The 20,710-nt window shown below is 39.5% G+C and overlaps 1 protein-coding gene across 1 annotated transcript in view; it reads right to left on the bottom strand.

Annotated features, from left to right (window-relative positions):
• The window catches only part of LOC137396352 (inositol hexakisphosphate and diphosphoinositol-pentakisphosphate kinase 2-like), a 132,968-nt gene extending 123,334 nt beyond the window's left edge, over positions 1 to 9,634 (bottom strand). The window contains exon 1 of the mRNA XM_068082586.1: positions 9,555 to 9,634. The gene's annotated coding sequence lies outside the window, so the exon portion shown is untranslated. The remainder of the gene's footprint in view (positions 1 to 9,554) is intronic.
• Between the last annotated feature and the right edge of the window lie 11,076 nt (positions 9,635 to 20,710).

Genomic DNA, 20,710 nt, shown 5'->3' on the forward strand with positions numbered 1-20,710 from the left:
TGTAAACATATAGGTACTCGATGCCGATGAGACCATATGCTTATCACTGATAAACACCACGCACAACTAATGACACTATTCTTAGAGAAGTCTGGGCGCGTACTTTTCGCCTAAGCATTTTAACAGCGACCTAACTCTACCAATTTTAATCTAGAAATATCATTGCAGCCATATCTCTTAAAACAACAAAAAACATCTCTAACTTGAAGACTTATATCTAGACTAAATATTTAGACTCTCTAAGTGAGTTACCATTACATTTTTCCATCCCCAAAGCAGTTATTCGATACTTGTAGATTACCTTTTAACCGATGAAAATAATACAAAAATTTTATTATTCACTGATTAGATAAATAGTAAACTTCATGTTGTAGTGGCAGCCAGGCACTAACACTGAGCGTTCCATCTGAAAGGTCACGAAGTAGTGGCATGCCTTATAAGCTGAGCAATTGCGTAATAGCCAGCTCGGCTATGCTTACCCCCTTACTCAGATCCAGCCCCAAGTATTTTAGCACACTGGACCTGGTCAGTGGCTACTGGCAAATACTCTTGGATGTCAATGCACAGGAGAAGTCGACATTCACGGCTAGTTTAGGACTCTGAAAGTGGAAGGTTTTGCCCTTTAGTCTTATCTCAGTGTCAGCCCCCTTCCAGAGGTTGATGGAGTGAGTACTGCATGGCTTGCATTGGAAGACACTATTTCTTTACCTGCATGACATCATAGTTATCGCCTCCGACTACGACACCCACTTGTAACAATTGGAGAAAGTACTCCAACAGCTGAAAGGAGCTGGCTTGAAGTTAAAACTCTCTAAGTGTGAGCTTCTCCAGCCACAAGTCTGGTATCTAAGCCATGCGGTAAGCTTGGAAGGAGTGGCTACCAACCCAGAGGCGCAGGCAGTCTGTCAATGGTAGACCCCCAAGAGACTCCAGGAGTTGCAAGGCTTCCTGGGTACGGTAGGGCACTACTGACAGTATGTTCCCACCTTCGCCAACAAAGCGTGGCCTCTACATTGCCTAATGGGCAAAAGGGAAGAATGGATGTGGGCAAGGCATAGGGCCTTCAACGAGCTGAAAGAACATTTCATTTTAGCTCCTGTACTAGGCTACCCGGATCCGAACTGGCCGTATGTCCTGGATACGGATGCCAGCAGCTGCGGAATGGTTGAGGTGCTCTCCAAGAGGGGACTGAGAGGGTAATTAATAGCTTTCTTCAGCAAAACACTGATACCTGCTGAGAAGAAATACTGCGTGACCCGGGGAAGGCCACTTGTTATGGTAAAGGCGAAGAAACACTTCCAGCCCTACCTGTACTGCACACAGTTCCTTCTGCATACAAACCACACCTCTTGGCAGTATTTAAAGTGATAGAAAGAGCCCTCCTACCAGGTGGCCAGATGACTGGAGATCCTGGTCAAGTTCCAATATACGCTGGAGCACTGATCTAGTCTCTGTCACGGGAGTGCCAATGAGCTCAGCCAGCAGACCTGTGAAGACTGTCGGCAATGTGAACTTAACAAGCTGAGAGACACAGGACCAACTTATAAAAAGCTTGCCATGGAAAACTAGGGGTCGTTGGAATGACTTAAGTGTAGCCCGTTTATTGTGCCACAGGTCGCCAAGACAGTGCACAAAACAGTCAGACATATGGGTTCATTCACTGCCATGGCAGCTAGGGGAGCCGGCCCAAGATTGACTGAGACCACCCTGAACTGTTGTGGTACGGCACGGGTAAAGGCTCGAGGAAATGTCGAAAGCAAACTGGGTCAAATGCAAGTCACTGACCGGGAACCTGTGGCCACTATGTACTATGCAGTTGAACGAGCCGGAGAGCTGACCCGGGAGCAGCTGGAGTTAGGAGGTCAAGAACTCCGACAGTTGCATAAAATTTGTCCGATCCTCTGGCTATGATCTGACGGGAGATTGAAGGCCCAGAGCTTCCCCCATGGCCAGCTATGCTGGTGCTTAGTCTGTCCACCAGCCATCAGAGAGCCAACCTTGTGGCAAAATCACACCTTGGCCCACTCTGGGGTGGGTAGGACGATCAGCCTACTGCGACTGACCTGCTACTGGCTAGGGATGACAGGAACAGTAAGACTGCGCAAGAGCTGTGAGGTCTGCCAGATGGTACCTGGACGGCTAGCAGCAGGCATAGACTCTGTGCCGGGTGCTTTTAGTAAAAGGTAGCCGTGGACCCGGTAGGACTGATGCCAGAGACTCTGAGAGAGAACATGTGGTTCCCTAGCAGCCCTAGCCATGTGGAACATGGCGGGATGCCCTAGCTTTCCTGGAGCCCACAGCTCCAGTGGTGGCAAGTGCTTTGGATGTTTTGCTGCATAGGTTTATTAAAGCAGATTCACACTGACGGGGCGTGGCTCGAGAGTCAACTAATGACTGAACTGTGTTGGCTCTGGCAGGTAGAGAAAACTCCCACCTTGCCCTACTACCCCCAAACCAATATGGTTGTCAATCGCAATAACAGACAGCAGGCGACTCCTTGCAAGCATTACTGCTGGCCCAAGTTCAGAAGGAGTGGGACAGGTTACTCCCTCAGATGATGAGAGAGTATTGAGGCACATCACACTCAGACACTGGAGAAATGATCAACCTGCTAATGCACGGACGGAGTTGCGGTTACCTGATCAGTTGGAGTTCCGCGCATCCACCACCAACTGAGGCCCAGCCCTGACAAGCATACATGGTGAAAAGGTTGCAGAGGCTGAAGGAGGGGCGCACAACCCTCCGTGAAAAGCAGATGCGCATATGGCAGAAAATCAAAAAGGAGCAATCCGCTATACGCACCGGGAGACCTCTGGCTCTGGGGCCTCTGGGGCTCTCTGACCTCTGGCTCTCTGGCTGACCGGGGTCTGGCTCCAAAATAAAGGAAGATGAGGAGACAACCCCAAGCTACAAGCCGCATTTCTGGACTACTCTAGACCTTGGCCTGACCAGGCCAAACCACACTTGCTTGATAGAACAACCGGGCCAGTCTTCGGTGCAGAGCTAGATTCACTGAAACCTTATCATGCTTGTCCAGAAGAGCTCGGACAAGCACCTGCCACTATGAAACTCAGGAGAGGCCCCAAGATGAAAGGGGCAAGGGCCAAGAAGCAGGAGACAGCCTGAGTGGAACACCGAATCGGAGCTTGCAAGGCAGAGAACAGCAACCTCCAACAACCTTGCCTTCAGCAAAGAACTCGAGGCCTGGCCGTAGGAGCACCCGAGGAGACGGGAGCAAGAATTAAAAATATATTCTGAGAGAACCAGCTAACCAGCAAATTTCTCACCGGCCCGGCTACCAAGCCCAGAAAAAAGACTTTGGGAGTCACTCAAGATAAACCCCAGTCGACTCCGCTCACTCAGCCACCAGACCGGTATTAGAAGTGGACGTGGGTGTTGGCCTTGACACCTAAAGGCAGGGAAGGAGAATGTCTTGGCTAGGCTGCCTCCATGAGCAACTCTATTTGTAAGGATAGAGGTTCATGTCGAATCACACCTGGTTGGCACTCTGCCTTCCATTGATCGACTGACAACAGACCAAGATGCGAGAAGTCTGGAGTACGAGGTCAGCAACACCAACCCTATATCTGTTTGGATATGCCACTGCCAACGAGTCATTAGGAACGATAATGTCCCTAATAGGGAGAGTGTGTAGTGGCAGCCAACCAGGCACTATCACCGAATGTTCCAGCAGGAAGGTCACAAAGTAGTGCCATGCTTTATAAGCTGAACAGTTGCTGATAGCCAGCTCGGCTAACAGAATCAAGTCGGCGAAGGCAGGGCCATCCCAGCTGTTAACTACAAAGAACTCGGCTCAACTAAACCAGTCACATTATGACTGATATACTGGAGCCGAGCCATGTAAGTAAAACCATTCAAGAGCAAAGGAGGCGGGAGCCAAGCAAAAGAAGAAGCATATACAAGGAGGCCAGTTAAGACAAGAAAGTCAGAGATTGCAAGCAGTCTCTTGCATGCTGTTCTTTGTAATGCGCGCACATTGAATACATGTTTATATATATATTTATGTGAAATATATATCTATTGTGGTGGACACCGGGGCCATGACTTTCTGTTAACGCATTGCATTAATAACTAATATATATCATGCATGTTGCATTTGCTCATTTTATTATATATCGTATCGTTAATAATTTGTTCGTTTATCATATCCATGCCAACGCATTAGCGATTCTGTTATTCTTACTTTTATAGGACTTCCTACCGGATTCCTCTATCCGGAGCGGGTAATCTGCATGTATACACAGGGAGCGCTCTCGATGAGAGAGCAGAGCAGTAGTCCCAACCTCCTCGTCTAATGGAATTCCTTCGGTAATAAAAACGAAAAAAAATCACACCCATTCTTATAAATTTATGCAACAGTTATCACAAACTAGATCTTGCCTGAGTAAAGGTCAGCAAAATCCTTTACACTATTCTATTGCCTAAAGACTTGGTGTGTTTGTTTGACTTATTGGTCTTGTGGAAAGTGAAGGACCGGGCAGAGTCCTTCATAATAGCGTGGACAACACAATGTCAGCAAAGAGAAAACTTACAGAATATGTTCAATTTGTTCTTGCTTTGCTTTTTAACATTATTTAACATGTCAATAATTGAAAAAGTGAATGTATAATGGTATCGCAATTCGATGCAAAGCAACTTAAGTGCAACTGTGTTATCAGCATCGTGTTAAAAGTATCGATACAAATGATACAGAAAAGCAATTCAACCAAATATAGAGTACAAATTTGATTAATTGACATAATGATGATCTTATCACATAAAACATTAATATATGAGCTACATTCATTTCACTCTGGGGTGTACCTAAATTTGACGCATGCATCAAAAACTGGTAATCCTGAATAATGGCGATTGATATGGACTGTACAGCTAGGAGTTTACCTATAGACAAGACAGAACTGAAATTGTTTACATGAACTCTTCCAGACCACAATAAACCAAGTTTTGAGACCCCACTAGAAATAAGGCCTATGCATAATGTAATGGATTTACTGAGCTGAGCTTTCTCTAATTATCACGAGTGTTCTATCTATCTATCTCGATAAAATATCTCTTGTGGCCCGATAAGCCTTTAGAGATAAGATGCGACTATAACGATAAAAGAGATCAGATATTCTTGTAAAATCGAGAGTTAAATAAAATCTGCTATTGAGCTTGTTCCATATATATATCAAAACTTCATGACTCGGTTAAAAAATGAGAACTTCATGGCATCTGTATTAATAGTGTGCCTAATATTAGACCCACGAGTAAAATAGGCGGAGTTGCACAGTGTAAACTTTTTTAAATCGACCATAAGGTCTTGATTTAAAATTTTCAGTAAAGTGTTTTTATCCTTAGTGCATCTCCTCTCCTCAAGAGTGTGCCAAAACATGTTTTCCATTGAAGATGTAATACTGTCATACTTTCTAAAACCGTTTGCCCATCTGAACGCTCTTCTGTTTATGGCTTCTAAATCCCTAATGATGTACATAAGATGTGGATTCCACACCTCTGAAGCATACTCCAGTAAAGGACGACATACACTAAAATAAGCCGTTCTCTTAACAGCATGGGAAGTTCCTTTGAGAGTTCGCATAAGCATGTAAAGGGTGGCATTAGCCTTACGCATAATAAAATTTATATGATCACTAAAATTGAGCGATTTAGAAACCTGTATGCCCAGGTATACAAAGGAATGGGATGAAATAAGCGGAGTGCCTCCATAACTGTATGTATGCAAAAATTTAACCGGCTCCATTGACGTGGATGTGCATTTAGCTACATTAAATTTTAGCTGCCAAGATCCGGCCCACGCAGCAACTCTGCTCAACTGGTCCTGCAATGCTTGGCTGTCGGACACGCAACTAACAGGCCTGTAAAGGATGGCATCATCGGCAAATAAGCGTATAGATGTTGATGGACAGTTTAAAGCATCTGGCAGGTCATTGATGTAAATGAGAAAAAGTAGTGGTCCGAGCACTGAACCCTGAGGCACACCCGAGGTCACCTGGGTCGGCTGAGAAAGACAACCATTAGCGATGACCCTGAATGTTCGACCCGAGAGCCAGTCTCGGATCCATGCCACTATGTTTGGATTTAGGCCATAGTATATAAGTTTATGCAATAATTTATTGTGAGGGACCGTATCAAAGGCTTTACTAAAATCTAGGACTAAAACGTCTACTTGAGTATTGTGATTGTTATAAGAAGCTAAATCTGATATTGTATGAATAAGCTGTGATTCACAGCTGTGTTTTTTGCGGAAACCATGTTGAGTTTCACTTAGGATGTTGTTATGATCGAGAAAGTTGCGTATGCTGTGAGCAATAATATGCTCAATTAACTTCGACGGGACGCTAGTCAGAGAAATTGGCCTGTAATTAAGCGGTGCTTTTCTGTCGCCTTTTTTGAAAACAGGTACGATGTTTGCACATTTCCAGTCTCTTGGAACACACCCTGTATTTAGGGAATGTTTAAAAATTAGTGTCAAAGTAGGAGCTATGTCTGTAGCTAAAAAATTAAGTAGTGCAGGACTGAGATTATCCGGGCCTGAGCCTTTACGGCGGTTGAGAGATTTCAGGATGGCCAGAACACCTTCCTCACCAATATCAATATCTGCCTGCGAGTCAACAGCCCTATCAGACATAGTGGCCGAGACCTCAGGAGTGAGGCCGTCATCGACAGTGAAAACGGATTTAAAATTCTCTGCGAAGCACATTGCCATATCTGAATCAGTTACACAATTGTGTAAGTGATTTATGTTTGAGCTATTTCCCCCCTTTGCTGCCTTGGATACGAGTTGGAAAAGAGGCTTTGAGTCCCCATTATTAAGGCTTTCAGTAATGTGTGATTCTAAAAAGTTGTTATAATCCCTTTTAATGAGGCGTTTGGATAAATTGCCAATCGCTTTTAGTTGTTGTAAATTGTGGGGGGTAGGGTACTTTTTGAAAGTGTGGAAGAGTCTTCTTTTCCTACGACTCACTGTCCTGGCCTCTCGTGACAGCCAAAATCTTTTAGTTCTTGGTTTCCGCTCTGGGATTAGTGAATTAGCTATGTTTAAAATGTTGTGCTTAAAAATGTTCCATAAAAAATCTGTTGTACTTGAACTCACTAGAGCTTGAAGATGGTTATAAAGATTTGCTGTTTGTTCCCTTATGCTAACTACTTGAGCCTTGCCAAAATCAAAAAGCGTTCTAGTCGTGCGGGAAACCTGAGGAACAGTTTGTGGCAAAAAACTAGAAAAATCATAGCACAAGGTTGTGTGGTCCGAGAGGCCAACATCGGCATCCTTAAAAATAGGACAGGGCTTAAAATTCGAAAAAATCAAATCAAGTATATTGCCTCTGCTATGGGTGGGAAAAGTTACATGCTGCGCGAGATCATATTTTGAAACAAAAGATAAAAACTGTTTGGCTAGCCCTCGGCCACCTTGCGAAACGACCGGCTTATCAAGGGTCCATTGGATCTCGGGAAGATTAAAATCACCCAGTAAAACAAAATTACTATCTGTACTATCCTCAAAAAAATTAAAAAGCGAACTCATTTGAGTTGAGTTTGGAGGACGATAGTATGCCACGAAACAAACACGGATGCCGTAAATGATCAACTTGACAACAAGCATTTCCTCAAGGGGATCAACGAAGGAACTCAATACTTGGACATCTTTAGTTAATTTTATTGCGACTAAAATGCCACCGCCTTTTGTTGGCCGATCTCTGCGAAAAATTTCATAATCCCCTAACTTTAGCTCATTGCTAGAAACCAGTGGATCCAAGCAAGTTTCAGTGAGTACGATGACAAGTGGACTGTAGTCTCGGACAAGGGTTTCCAAATAGTGTGTTTTATTTCGGATACTATTGCAGTTCCATAAGATCAATGTCATGGCTGAGTATTTCTAATGGTCTCCCTATTTGATAATTTTTGGAGAACCCTCTCAAACAAAGGGCAGTCACTGTGGCTCGTTGCATCATGATCCAACGACCCACAGTTACAGCACTTTAGAGGGTTAGTGCAATTTTTGTGGTCATTCTCTGGAGGGATTTCCTCACTGCAACGGCGACAAATTTTGTTAGAAGAGCATTTTGATGCGAGATAGCCATACCCCCAGCATTTGTAGCACTGAAGAGGCCTTGGCTTGGGTGGACGGGCCCTCTCGACATTTAGCTTTAAGCAAAGTTGCTGGATATAAATCCCATCCTCAATTGCATTGTGCAGATCATTCATTTCCTTAAAAATAAATTTTACGGTACCGGAAGCTGTTTTGTTCCTAGACATAAATCTGACAACCTTATCACAAGAAGGGTAAGTTAACTTAACATAATCGAGTAATTCATTTTCGGAAATATTTTCAGGGACCCCAAAGCAAACACCTTCCATGCGCGGTGAAGGTCTTTGAGGGCGTCTTAGCTTACAATTTTCAGTTGTGGGATTCCATTTTTCCAGTAGCTGATCAACAGATGAAAATTTCTCAAACTGTATCATTAGTTTAGGGTCGTTTTTGTCATGTTCAAACCGATTCAAAAACATAATAATCGGATTGTCTAACAGGTTGCTGATACTGTGCCTGATGGCCACATGATTGAGCGCCAGAGCTTTGTTGCCAAAGCTATGTACAACAACACATTTGCTGGGATCAAAATCCACTCTATTAGGACGAAGTTTAGCCGTTTTTAGATGGCTCACTAGTGTGGCATCAGGCTGATTTGGTGATTTGACTACTGAGCTAAAAGTTTTAATGTGAGCAGAGCCGGTGCCCATGGGCTGTTGTTCTGTCTGAGTAAGATCAATGTTATCATTAGTGCAGGAATTCTTTAGATGTTCTATGAGATTGTTTGTTGCATTTAATTGAACTCTGAACTCGGTTAGGGTAGTAGCAAGTTCAACCATTCTCAGATTAGCCCAAAAGCCAGCGTGCGCAGAATGCCCATAGATTAACACCCAGCACTTGCTATACAAGCAAAGGTGATCCAGTGTTAAGCAGGAAAGGGTAAGGATATGCAACAGAGAAGATACCCTAGTGAGAGAGAACAAAGAGCACAGAGCTAGCGATATAGACTACAAACGACAGAGCCAAAGACCGAGAGTTACGTTCTTAATCTGCATTAAGAAAAGCGCGGTAACATTAACCTACCTTTGTGCAGCTTTGTATATCTTTGGTAACATATATATTGCTTAACATTCTTAGATTTACAAGTGTGACTGTTTTGAGTATTTATTATTTGTAACTTATTTCAGCATTACGTTTGATTGTAGTGAATTGTATCGAATTGTTCTATCTTTTCATGTTTATAGAGCTTGTGTGAATAAAACCCATTATTCACCAGACACTTTGTTTGCAACAATTACAGTCGTGCATGAGAGCTATTACTCATTCGGTGTAAGACAACTTGTACGCAGAACCCACTTGCAAGTGGCTAGTCAGCGCTGACTTCCACAACAATACAAACTAAAATGATGCTGGTACAGCGTCTAACAAATTCGTACACGCATAACCTTAATGTTTTACAAAAAAAATAAACTAACGTTTAGCGATAGTAATCTAGTGAGCATACCTAGCTGGGTTGTGACTCAGTATAAATGTGCTCCAACGATATTGTAGTTTTTCACATTCAATATACTTCTTAGTGAAAAGAATACGGTCGATTAATTAATCGCACAGAAATATTGCTCCGGCGTTATAGCTTGTGGCTTGTTCGTTGACTTGGACCTTATAGGGCGCCCACAGAATTCGACATTTTAGTTTCACGAATCTCAGTTTACAGCACTTTGTCGAGGCCGCTAAAAACGTTTGTATGTGTCTATAATAAACCGCGTGCAAGACGCCGACCTCATGTTTACCACTATACATGACTCGGCTACATACTGTAGGCCGAACTGGCAAAAGAACTCTAGAAAGAATGTTCCGTTGGTAGCCTCTTTCAGTTGTAATTTCTGCAGTGACTCAGACTAGTTTTGGTACGGAGAATTCAAAACTGAAGAGTTGCTGCAGCTGCCATTCCCACTTCTATAAGAAATTTAAAAAAGAATGATATTTTAGGATTTATCTCCCCTGTAAATAAGATTCCTTCCATAGAAACATGGCCAAACATCACATTTGCAACTTTCATCTTAATTATTTTGCAGTAGTTTAAAATGTCAGTGGTAAAGTCAAAATTCATCTTTCTTCGAACATTTTATATCAAACGATTGTTACACGCACATGTAAACTATATACGTGTATGTACTATATACTGTACGTATATGTGGCATATGTACATGTGTATATAACTGCATGGTTTAATAAATTATATACAGCCCTCTTGTATATCATTGGGGGGCTGTATATCATTGGGGGGCTGTATATCATTGCGGGGCTGTACATCATTGAGGGCTGTATATCATTGGTTCAATAGCTTTATTTTACAAAAAACGATTCAAACGCTATAATTATGTTTTATGAGCTGACACTGATGAAAATAGAAAATAATTGGAGACAAGATAGGCGTATTCATGGTTTGAGCTTGGACATGACTTGTGTAGCCCAGTTACATGGCTCTCAAGAAATTAATTTAATAAACATTGACTAAGCACGCAGGTCAAACACTTAGTCACTGTCTAGAAAGCTGGAAAAACTTTTTAAAGAGCCTGAAACGCCTGTTTCCAATGGCGTATGCCTTCAACTTGCCTGCAAGGGCTCCCAGATTCAAAGAACATGCTATCAGAGACTGACTAACAACAGTAACCACAGCAAAATTGAGCTTGCTAGGAAAAAACAGTGATGTGAGGGAGTATTCCTTTAGACATGTGATACTTTACCACTCAAACATCTAAGGCGAGGTAACAGGACTTATAATTATTCTATAAAATAATTATTATGTAATTTAATTACCTAATTAATAATCATTATTAAGATGGAAGGAATGTTGACACTGTAATCTGTACAAACCAGTGGTGGTGGCTACTGATCAAGATGCTTGTGTTCAGTTTAAAAAATTATTAAATTTCTATCTAGCAAGGCATTAACCATTATTCTTGCCCTCGTTTATCAAATGGACAAATCATGCATGTATTCACTCTAGTTTGTTGGTCTAAGCTGACTAAGTGGTAGTGATTTCCTCAGTCAATGTTGTCCTGGCATTCATTTAGCCACAAGAAGATAGTCAGAAACTTGCTATTCATGATACACCTTGTCAAGATGAAGACGAGCCACCAAAAAAATCACAAAATTCAATTCTGCTGTCCACTTACACGCATCAAGACTTACATTTAAACATATAGACCTATGCATTATTTGCAAAAATGAGGTGCGTTACTACTCACACAAATCAACTAATTGCAGAGCTGTCCTTAATGTGGCCAAAACTGTGTCTGCTGGTATGTCCATCTATCCTGTAAATTAACCTACGGTACGATTTTTTTAGTAGCTAAGGCAACTGAAAAAATAGTCAACGCCACCTGCGTTCACGATGATTAAGTAATTGATAGGTAATTGATAAGCAGCGCCCTGTATTGTTTTGCAGGCCAACTTGTACTGGTATGGCACCAATGATTGGCATCATATCGCCCTGCAAGCAACTATGGCCCCCACAACGTATTTAAACTCCTATTGACATCTTCAAGCATGGTTTAGCGTAAACAACTTGCTAATTTTGGGAGCGGTGCACCTATTTACATATGTATATATGCAGATGCAGGCCATCAAACAAAGATGCTACCATCAAACAGGAAGAACGTGTACTTTGTAGTACTTTGATCAAGATGTAGTTGCTTTAGAGCTGGCCTCTCATAACAAGGGTTATGACAAGTATATCTGTGTAATGCTGGATACTCAACTGGGGAAAATCCTGAAATGGTGAAAATGTTGATCAATCTTGCTTCAACAGAATCAATTGTGATTGTTCACTATTTACCCAAGGTATTTTGGAACCTTTTATGTAAGGGGACAAGCAGAGAGCTGTGCCCTTACTGCAGTTTGTGGTTATTACAGGCCAGATTCCCAAAGGGCAAGTGAGTTAGAAACCTTCTCAGGGGACTAGTTCATATTTATAGTAACATGATCAAACTACCATAAATGCAGTGACTCCAAGCTATTGATGATGTGGGGCCATCCTTGTGGATGTCAGCCATTACCATGCCTGACTGCCAGTCCCAATCCTTCAACTTGCTGATATCATTCTTGATGTGTTTATTGCTCATACTAAGAAGTGCAAGGCTGCTTGTGTGGATTTTGTGATCGAAAGCTATTGCAAGAATAGAGCTGCTAAGGCTGCTAAGCTTGGAGATAACTTCCAATGTGAAAATCTGATAGGTTTTGCATGGCTTCTCTAACTGTGATGCAGTTTCATACTTTGCAGGCAAAGGGAAAAAAAGTCATAGGAAACTCATCAAAACAGAAGTCGATTTACAGCAGGCAATGAAAAGACTCTGAGAATAATTTACGTTTCAGGGCAACTTTATTCTCTCTGTGAGACTTATACATTCAGACTCTATGGCCAAGAAGATAGCACCCAGGAAAATGGCACAGACTTCAACTGAATAAGAGACTGGCTTTTTGTGTCTAGGTCTAGGCCAGCTAGTCTTTCCCTCCCTTCAATCGCTGAAAAAAACATGTGCAGTGTGTCAATTATGTAGCAGCTACCTACATGTATATGGAAAGAGGCAACAACACAACTTGCCAATGCACCATTTCCTACTTTACATCGGTGGATACTGGGTAAGGAAAACTATGAGTATGCAGTGAAATTTCATACCAGAATCATCGTCCCCCAACTGATATTCTACAAGCAGTTCTAAGAGAATGTCAAAATTCCAGTTGCCGAGGGAACTGATGTGCCAGTTTCATGGCAAAGCTGCCTTACACAGAGCTTTGCACGTGTGTGCCTAAAACAAAACTGAAGCAAGAGTGGCAGGGGATGCCGATGGTGAGGACAATGGCTGAAAACTCAACATATTAAACAAATAGTTAGGATATGCGATATTTTGAAATATCTCGACTCGTTTTGCAAGACTGTTGATATTAGCTACTAATATTACTAATAATACTAATCACCATGTTCACACTGCTTGCAGCGTTCTTATTAGTTTCTACGATTCATCAGTGTCAGCTTATAAAACATGATTATAGTGTTTTGAATTTTTGTTGAAAAATAAGGTTAATAAACCGTACAATTATATACACATGTACATATATGTATATACATGTATATTGTTTACATGTGCGTGTAACAATCGTAAGATATGGAATGTTCGAAAATAAACAAAAGATGAATTTTGACCTCACTACTGACATTCTGAATTACTGCAGAATAATTATGCTAAAAAGTAGCAAATCTGATGCTTCTATAGAGGGAATCTTATTTACAGGGGAGATAAATCCTAAAAATCATTTTATTAAATTTCTCATAGAAGTGGTAATGGCAGCTGCGGCAACTCTTTAGTTTTGAGTTCTCCATACTAAAATTAGTCTAAATCCTTGCAGAAATTGCCACTGAAAAGAGGTGCCAACGGAAATGCCCACTGCCTAATAGTTTTATAATGCACATAAATACATCAACTCAAAGTCAATATTGATTCAGGAGCTGCCTTTACTTTACTCAGCATTTCACATCGTCTCTCTCATTACACATCACGCATTTTGGTGTTCCTTTTTGAATTTCTATATTGACTTTCCGCCATCTCGTAGTTCACAATTGTTGTTGCGCTGCAGTTATCAGTCCTATAGAATTTTTAACTCATCTTTTATTCACTTTTAACAATTCCCTCTTTCGTAATTCATTCTCAGCTTCAGTTTTTTTTTCATGCAGAGCCTTTTCAGACTAATCTTTTTCATTTTGCAACTTGATCTCAATGCTGCACTTCTTTTGTTGTTGGCCTTTATTAGTGCCTTTAATTACCAGTCTGTTGCATCCCTTGTTTTTGTCTCTGATGTAACGCAGCCACCCATGCTTTTAAGTTCATATCATTACCTTTACCGATTTCAATTTTCTCCTACCCTCACTTTTTGCTAAGTATAGTTGTGTGACACTCACTCAGGGATGTAATGCTTCATTTACAGTTATTAGCTTTCTTGTCTTTCTATCCATTTTTAGCTTTTATTGTGTCCAACTTAGTATTCTACTAGTGTATCTGAGAACAGCCACTGCCTATGTGTTTATGACTTTCATTATATTCTCTCTATTTAGCTTTGATTCTAGTATCAGCTTTGGTTTTCTTCTTTATTCGTTTTTATATTGCTATCATCTCTTTCTAAGATTTGCAAGAACTTGTATGTAATTTCTCCCAGGTCTTTCCAGGCTAGCAGTAGATTGGCCTTAACAAGGATCCTAGTAGAGCAGGAGGGCGTCAAAAAGCTGTCAAAAAAAGTGATTTATTCCTTTTGGAGGTAGGCTACGTGATAAGAGTGGCATCTAGATCAGGATTTTGAGCTGATTTCAAATATCTGGTTTCTACACCTTTCAGATTGTTCATTTTTGAGCAATTTAATTAATATACTATTTTAATTAAATAAATGTCTGTAATGTTTCATGTGCTTCTACCAACAATGTAATAATGAAAATGGCATATAAATACTAAATAATTAGCAATAACCTAAGTTGGAATCAATTCTGATAAAATTAAAAAATTTATTCTTTAATTATTACAATATTAGAATTGTATTACATAATATTATGTGTTCCCATTTCGGTTGATATTGTGGCAGCTTTACAGCTTGTCCTTGTTATTCCGCAACTCATATATCATTACAGATCTACAAAAGGAAAAGTATTTTTAAAGACTCAACCATGTATAGGCATATATAACATTTTAGTATACATATATTTATCATTAATGCTTATTATGTCAAACCGTTTACTTTGTTATGCAAGTGAAATCGCAATTAGTCAGTCTTTTATACGGTGTGACACATATGTATTCTAATCAAACATGAAGTGCCCCTTTGGTTACATTACCACTCAAATGCTAACCTTCTAATTCACAGTCATCTGAGTCTTCTGTATCACTACTTTCATCACCATCCTCTTTATTTATATTGCAACAGCAGCTGCTTCTGCACATGTCTGTACACTTGAGATCTGTATTGTTGCACTGACAGCGACGAGACTGGCACCCAGTTTTGCATCGACAAAACGTGTCCACGAGCACATCAGGAGGTGCTGATTGTTGTGTTATCCATCTAGCTTTAAGCTCTCCATCTTCCATAAACCATCCGTGTTGCTGGGGGATGGGGCATTGATGATGATTTGCTTGGCTCTTCACCATATCGCTGCCTGATAGGCAGCCTTAGATATATGGAGATTTAACTCATCTAGTGTGGGTGGTAGGTTTGGTTGTGATGTCCGAGACGGTGAGCAGATCTTATACCTCGCTTCATTGATGGAATTTGTCTCTTCACCACATAATCTGCATATGAATGTCTCAACAGATCATCTTATTGCACCATCAACTTCAAAATCTGTTCCCAATGATTTCAGGGTGTTACAGAATTGAAGATTGTTCTTTAGCAGCTTGAAGAAAGTTATCTTCCCGTTGGAATAGAATGCGCTTACACTGTCATATCCACTTAGAGCATGGAGCCCGAGCAGTGCTTTGCATCGTTTGGATGTGAGGACAGTAGACAGACAGCCTGTTTACATATCTCAACTGCTTCTTACCGCAGCAGTAAATGAGTTTTTATAATGACAGCTCATTCACTAGAGATAGACAGCTTAGGAAAACATCTGTGTCTTGGCACTTGACTACAACTTTTGCACTGGGTTTGTCTTCCATTAGCTTTGCGATATGTGATAACATACGCGTATCTGCTTCCTCGTGGTCTGGTGTCAAATTATCTATTTGGTTTACAGCGATTGATCCATCAAGGTCATAGCTGATCATGTGGCATTTTTGAGAAAAAGCTGTTACAAGATCTAGTTTCTGCTTCACAGTTGACTTCCTCCATGTATCCTTTAAAAATTTCACTAAAGCAGTCTTGTTTAAGCCATCTGCTAAAAATTCAGAAGTTCGGACTAAACACAGCAACCTTCTGCCTTCCTTTCACACTTCTATGACTTCTCTCACTTCCTTTAATGCTGATATCAGGGTATGTGTCACAAACAAAATCCACACGACATGTGTGATACACGCTTGCAATACTAACTATCCGTTGCAAAAGCTGACTGGCAACCATGCCAAAAGTTGGAGGAGCTTTCAGGGTCTGAATTTCGACCATAGCATCAACCACAACAGTGTCAAAGACTGGTAGCTGATCCTGATTAACATAGATTGATGGTTGATCATCAACATCTTCGTCAACAGCAGCCATCAGAGCCGACTTGGCAGTCTTTGATATAGTGCCATCAAGAGTTAGCTAGGGACCAGCTGATGTTGCCAAAAGAGAATGATAACACTTTTCTCAAATCCAAGTTACGCTGTTGGCTGATCACTAATAAATTCTCAAACAGTCTGTGCAAACACTCCAGGACTTTTTCTTTCGATTTTTTCTTAGCGGATGATAATGTGGGGAAGGTTTTGAGCTTGTTTGTTTTTATGGATGCATTGAAATCAATCTCGTGGGTGCTTAACCTCCTCTGGACAAATTCTGAAAGCTGTTTCTCTCCTATCACATTTGCTATTTCAAGATCTTGCTTCACTTCAATGGAGGCTTTTGCACCACTGGTAATATGTACTAGCTTGGTGGTTTGAAGCGCAAACGGATTTATTCTTGCTGTTATGAGTCTTTCATGACTTCCCTCATTTTTTCATCAGCCTTCCATGCCTTTACATGCATCTCATAACTTGCTGCATCCGAATCACCAGGCACTAGCATCTTCCTCATGTCTGTATGTACAGCTGTTCGTTCTGGGTGAGATAGAGTCCAGCATTGAGAGGCCGATGACTTCCAGGTAAACCCTATGATTCCACCATGAGACTTTGAGTCTCTTTTAACTGTTTGCTCAATAGATTGATTACAAGCGATAGAGCTGAATGGACAGTGATGTCGTGAGTGATAAGTAAAATACCCCTTGTTCATAAGAGCCTCATACACCTTGCTATGCGATACTTTCAGATTAGTCATCTCAGTACAGCATGCCATATCTAGCGTAGTTTGTGTGGTCATATGCAAAAAACCAAGGAAGGATCATACATGTAATTTATCTATAAATTTATGTCCAAATTGTAGGCTATAACACGTCATGTAAACTGCAAAGAGTTAATTTTGCTGCTCACAAAATGTGCAGACAAAAATGAAAATGTTTTCTTTTTCTCCCACCAATGTACCATCATCATTGAGTAATCATCATGAATTTGTAAAGCTATAAATTTCTGATCTCACCTCTTCTGCTGTATCACATTCTTTCTGTCTCTTCTCATGTCTTTTCTCAGCTCTTTTCATAACGAGTTTGTTATAATACTTTTTATAACAGGCATAATGACAACAAGTCTGAACTCTCATCAACGTTCTCAATGCTTAGCACTTTTTGAGCAATGCTCTCTTTTTCTAATATCAACCATCTGTTTGAATACTGTTTGGCTGTCTCATATTGAAATTTAGTCACTCTGACTAGGGTTTCATTCACATACTAATCAAGACAGTGAAACAAGTGGTCTTGCTGCATCCTTGGCATTAGTTAAGGAATGCTGAAAATTGACTCACTTAATCTCAAATGAAAGCATTTATTAATTTTTGAAATTATAAAATAGTTTTCTTTGTCTGATATGTAAGTATTTTTTGTCTATCAGTTGATATGTTGTTTGTTGTGTTAGGTGATCTCATTGTCAAGATATTTGGAAATTAAAATCGAAAAAAATTGATTGCGGTAAAAACGCTCCGGCCAAAAACATGCCTAGACTTGTCCAAAACGATGTAATGTGTGATACAACATGTCTCTATCTCTCGTATTCACTTCGGCTAATGCGATAAAAGTGTAGTCCTACGCGGCTCTATTGGCATATATTTTATTTTGTATTTGCTCATGTTGACTAGAATAAAATTTTTAATCTAGCTACAGATACATTATTATGAATGTTTCAAACACCTCAATAAGGGAAATTAAAAACTTGCCATATTAACTTCCTCTAAATGCTGTATAAACATCTGAGTACCGACTACCAATTCTACCGGTCTACGATAATTCGGTCATCGAGTTAGCTTATTTCATCATGGCCTTTGTATCAGCTAGGTTCTAAGTTGCTACACGCACACCTGAAACTAGCTTGCTAAATAAAATAAGCACGCCGCCATCTTTGGAAATAATATGTTCGAATATATGGCGAAACCAATTGCATCCCAAAACTCATGTATAGTCTACGTTATCTAGTCATTATTAGTATCAATTTGTAGAAAGTTTTACTGGCCTATTCGATTAATTAATTCAAGTACAAAACAAATGGTTTTATGAGTTGACCGAAATAGTGAACGCAAAACAATGTCAAGTTCGTTGAAATCGATTTTGGTAAAGGATCAATAAAACCATTGTTGCACCTGGTTGGCGGTTTGTGGACTCACCTGTTTTCACTTAGTAGGGTGGAGCATACAATTTTTTGAATTTAATATTTGTTCCGTTGGAATTGAGTCGAGCTATTCAAAAGTACCTATCAATACAGCTCTGATTACACTTCATAAATCAATCTATCAGAGAAGATTTCGGCACAGATGATAACAGGGCTGTAATGTATTCAATACGTTCTGAAAATCCTGTTTTGCATTGTCTTCAACAATATTATTTTATTATATAATTTTTACAAGCCAAAAAATTTTCATTGCAGCACAAATTTTTTATTGAAAACGTCCATCCAAGTCGTGGCCATTCACATAGTTTCAGTTTATATAATAGGACAAATTAATCTACTGCAACAAACTTAAAGAAAACATATTATGGTTTGTGCAGCACACATTCGTGTCTCTTTTTCCCACTTATGGCAGTTTCCAGACCGACACAACTGCTCCGCTAGTGAAACTGTACACATAAACATCCTGCAACATTAAAACGAATGTAATAAATGTCATTCATATATATATATGTCGTTCTAACGTGTATCTACTGCAAGCTTTCAATTTGCGAGTTAGATTGATTGCAAGTGTAATTTTCAAAACAAATTAATGTTTCACAAAAGTATAAATAAGCCAAGCCAACAATACGAAGCTTTGTTTCTGAAAGTTGAAGATGAGCATTGATCAATCGATTTGCCTCACTTTTTACACACTGAACATAAATTCTAATCATAAATCTAATTTACTAGCTAAAACTGTCAAACAAAATGCTATAGCTAGGTGAAACGATAAAAAGTTGTGAAACGATTAAAAAATTATGCAACGATGATTCGTGATACCAAAAAGTTATAATTTTATTTATTAGTATAGATGTATTAATAGGTACTAAAATTATTACCGTTAGTTTAAAATATATGTATAGGATACTCAGAGTTGAAAATAGATTTGCTTCCATTCTCCTACCTTTCTCTGCAGCATAATGCTGCTGACGCCTGTCAGCTTTAACCACAACCTGTCTGATTAGTGTAAAATAAATATGTCGATGCATCTAGCTATTAGAATTTACTAGTAGTCGATGCACATAGCTAACTAGTAATAGAGTAATCTTCCTAACAACGAGAATCTTCGATATCACAAACAACTCATTTTACGAGCGATAACCTTTAACATGACCTATATAAAAATTTTGTCTCGATGGTTGGCTAAAAAAGAGATCTTATATTTATTGCTCGTGGACTCTTTTCACATCTATCACTCGTTACGTCGTGAATGAAGCACCCAGTGGAATCTAAGCTTTTTAAAAGATGGCCTCATTCACTCGCATATATCTCTGGACAGGGTTAGTCTACAAAGACAAAAACAGCATCAAATTGTAGCTGATGTTTTAGCCTTATATTGGTTTTAATTTCATTAAATTGACCTTTTCGAGGCAACCATATCCTTAAGGAAGGAAATCTGACAAAAAACACTCTAAACTTTATGATGAAATATGAACAAAACATGTTAACAGGGTGAATTAGAGAAAATGCTCAATGCAATCTACATCACCTGACAGGTCCTCTGTAGTATACTAGGCAGAGACAGGGCGTTATCATATTACTAATCAGACAGTGTAGCCGTGGGCTGTGTATGCAATTTAAACTTTTTGTACTGCTTCGAAGGACATGCCTGTTCCTACTTTTACCAGGTATGATATTATTCTGCAGTTTATTAGTCCAACAGGTTCAATGATAATGGATATCACCTTTGGAGACATTCTACAGTTTTACTCTGAGTTCAAATCCCAGTTCTCTGTACTTTTTTATCTTTTCTTCTTTTATTTCCACACTCATATAATCCTAGTATAATTATATCAATAATTTGCCACTCCTCTTTTTAGCCATCAATACCAAAACTGACTTTCGTGCTTCAATCAATTTATTTGTTTTCATATTAAAATCCCAGAGTAGCTTTACCTTGTTGTTCTCTTTTACTGTGTCAGTTTGGTAATTGTGCTACTTTTCAGACTGTGGAATATGTATATATATATATATATATATATATATATATATATATATATATATATATATATATATATATATATATATATATATATATATGTATATACATATTTCATATATATATATGAAATATATATATATATACATTTCATATATGTATATATATACATGTATATATATATTTATATATATAAATATTTATATATATATATATTTATATATACATTTGTATATATTTATATATATAGTGCTATTGCCA

Source organism: Watersipora subatra, chromosome 5 (genome assembly GCF_963576615.1).
Source record: "Watersipora subatra chromosome 5, tzWatSuba1.1, whole genome shotgun sequence".
Taxonomy (NCBI): Eukaryota; Metazoa; Bryozoa; class Gymnolaemata; order Cheilostomatida; family Watersiporidae; genus Watersipora; species Watersipora subatra.